The 2,275-nt window shown below is 69.0% G+C and overlaps 1 long non-coding RNA gene across 1 annotated transcript; it reads right to left on the bottom strand.

Annotated features, from left to right (window-relative positions):
- Nucleotides 1-143: 143 nt before the first annotated feature.
- On the bottom strand, nucleotides 144-2,071 carry LOC138734826 (uncharacterized). The gene is made up of 3 exons (XR_011339643.1): nucleotides 2,008-2,071; nucleotides 947-976; nucleotides 144-249 (listed from the first exon to the last, which is right to left on the bottom strand). It is a non-coding gene; the product is annotated as an uncharacterized lncRNA (long non-coding RNA).
- Nucleotides 2,072-2,275: the final 204 nt, after the last annotated feature.

Raw genomic sequence — 2,275 nt, 5'->3', positions numbered from 1 at the left:
GTGCCTCCCAGTTACCCCCCAGTGCCCTCTAGTGCCTCCCAGTTACCATCCATTGCCCCTCAGTGCTTCCCAGTTAGCTCCAGTGCCCCCCCAGTGCCTCCCAGTCCCCCTCCCGTGCCCCCCCAGTGCCTCCCAGTGCGTACCCCTCCCCAGCCAGAAGGCTCCTCCCGCGATCACCAGGGTGAGGACGACGTCGGCCACCGCGATGGCCGCCACTGGCCCGGGGCCGGGGGGGGCAGGGGGGGCAGCCTGGCCACCAGGGTCACCAGTGCTCCCAGTGCCTCCCAGTTACCCTCCAGTGCCCCTCAGTTAACTCCAGTGCCTCCCAGTTACCCTCCAAGGCCCCCCAGTGCCTCCCAGTTAGCTCCAGTGCCCCCCCAGTGCCTCCCAGTTACCTTCCAGTGCTCCTCGGTTAAATCCAGTGCCTCCCAGTTACCCTCCAGTCCCCCCAGTGCCTCCCAGTTACCCTCCAGTGCCCCCCCAGTGCCTCCCAGTTAGCTCCAGTGCTCCCTCAGTCAGCTCCAGTGCCCCCCCAGTGCCTCCCAGTTACCCTCCAGTGCCCCCCCAGTGCCTCCCAGTTACCCTCCAGTGCCCCCCCCAGTGCCTCCCAGTTAGCTCCAGTGCCCCCCGGTTAGCTTCAGTGTCCCCCCAGTGCCTCCCAGTTAGCTCCAGTGCCCCCCAGTTAGCTTCAGTGCCCCCCCAGTGCCTCCCAGTTAGCTCCAGTGCCCCCAGTTAGCTTCAGTGCCCCCCCAGTGCCTCCCAGTTAGCTCCAGTGCCCCCCAGTTAGCTTCAGTGCCCCCCAGTGCCTCCCAGTGCCCCCCAGTGCCCCTCCAGTGCCTCCAGTTACCCTCCAGCCACCCCCAGTGCCTCCCAGTTACCCCCCCAGCGTTATCTCAGCCCCTCCCAGTGCCTCCCAGTGCGTCCCAGTGCGTCCCAGTTCCCCCACCTCTCTCGGCCGCCACCAGCCCTGCAAGAACTGGGGGGAGGAAGGGGAGCACCCATCAGCCCCAGTCCCTCCCAGTAACCCCCCCAGTCCCCTCCCAGTGCCTCCCAGTCCCCTCCCAGTCCCCTCCCAGTCCCTCCCAGTCCCTCCCAGTCCCTCCCAGTGCCTCCCAGTCCCTTCCCCCAGCCCCCAGAACTTCCCCTTTGGGCTTCCCATGGGGGAGGGGCGGGGGGGGGGGCAGGAAAGGGGGTTTGGGGTCCCCTGGGGGGTTTGGGGGGGTCCTATGGGGGATTGGGGGGGGTTTAGGGGGGTCCTGGGTCCCCTATGGGGGGGTTGGGGGGGGTTTAGGGGGGTCCTGGGTCCCCTATGGGGGGGTTGGGGGAGTCTTATGGGTGGGGGGGCAGTGGGGGGGGGGTTAGGGGGGTCCTGGGTCCCCTCGGGGGTTTGGGGGGGTCCTGGGTCCCCTATGGGGGGGTCCTATGGGTGGGGGGGGCAGTGTGGGGGGGGTTTAGGGGGGTCCTGGGTCCCCTGTGGGGGGGTTTGGGGGGGTCCTATGGGTGGGGGGGGCAGTGGGGGGGGTTTAGGGGGGTCCTGGGTCCCCTATGGGGGGGTTGGGGGGGGTCCTAAGGGTGAGGGGGGGGTTTAGGGGGGTCCTGGGTCCCCTATGGGGGAGGTTGGGGGGGTCCTATGGGTGGGGGGGGTGTTTAGGGGGGTCCTGGGTCCCCTATGGGGGGGTTGGGGGGGGGTCCTATGGTTGGGGGGGGGGTTTAGGGGGGTCCTGGGTCCCCTATGGGGGGGTTGGGGGGGTCCTATGGGTGGGAGGGGGGGTTTAGGGGGGTCCTGGGTCCCCTAGGGGGGGGTTGGGGGGGGGGTCCTATGGGTGGCGGGGGCAGGGGTGGGGGGGTTTAAGGGGGGTCCTGGGTCCCCTATGGGGGGGTTGGGGGGGGTCCTATGGGTGGGGGGGGGTTTAGGGGGGTCCTGGGTCCCCTATGGGGGGGTTGGGGGGGGGTTTAGGGGGGTCCTGGGTCCCCTATAGGGGGGGTTGGGGGGGGTCCCTCTCTCACCCAGCAGCAGGAGGAGCCCGGGGGGCCCCATGGTGGCAGGAGAAGGGGCGGGGCTACCGGTAGCCACGCCCCCTCGCCCTTAGCCCCGCCCCCTTCCCTCTTAGCCCCGCCCCTCCACTAGCCCCGCCCCCCTCCAAGAGGCTCCAGCCTCCCCCAAGGGGTATTAGGGGGGTTAATTGCCCCCCAAGGCGGGGGTAATTAGTCCTAATGACCCATTAGCTGGTAAGGACGGTGTGTTAATTAGCTCTGAGTGCGGGTTAATTGGCCC

The sequence above is a fragment of the Phaenicophaeus curvirostris genome, unplaced genomic scaffold, assembly GCF_032191515.1.
Source record: "Phaenicophaeus curvirostris isolate KB17595 unplaced genomic scaffold, BPBGC_Pcur_1.0 scaffold_258, whole genome shotgun sequence".
In the NCBI taxonomy this organism is placed as follows: Eukaryota; Metazoa; Chordata; class Aves; order Cuculiformes; family Cuculidae; genus Phaenicophaeus; species Phaenicophaeus curvirostris.
The sequence above is the reverse complement of the archived record's forward strand: the minus strand, read 5'-3'. Positions and strand labels throughout refer to the sequence as shown.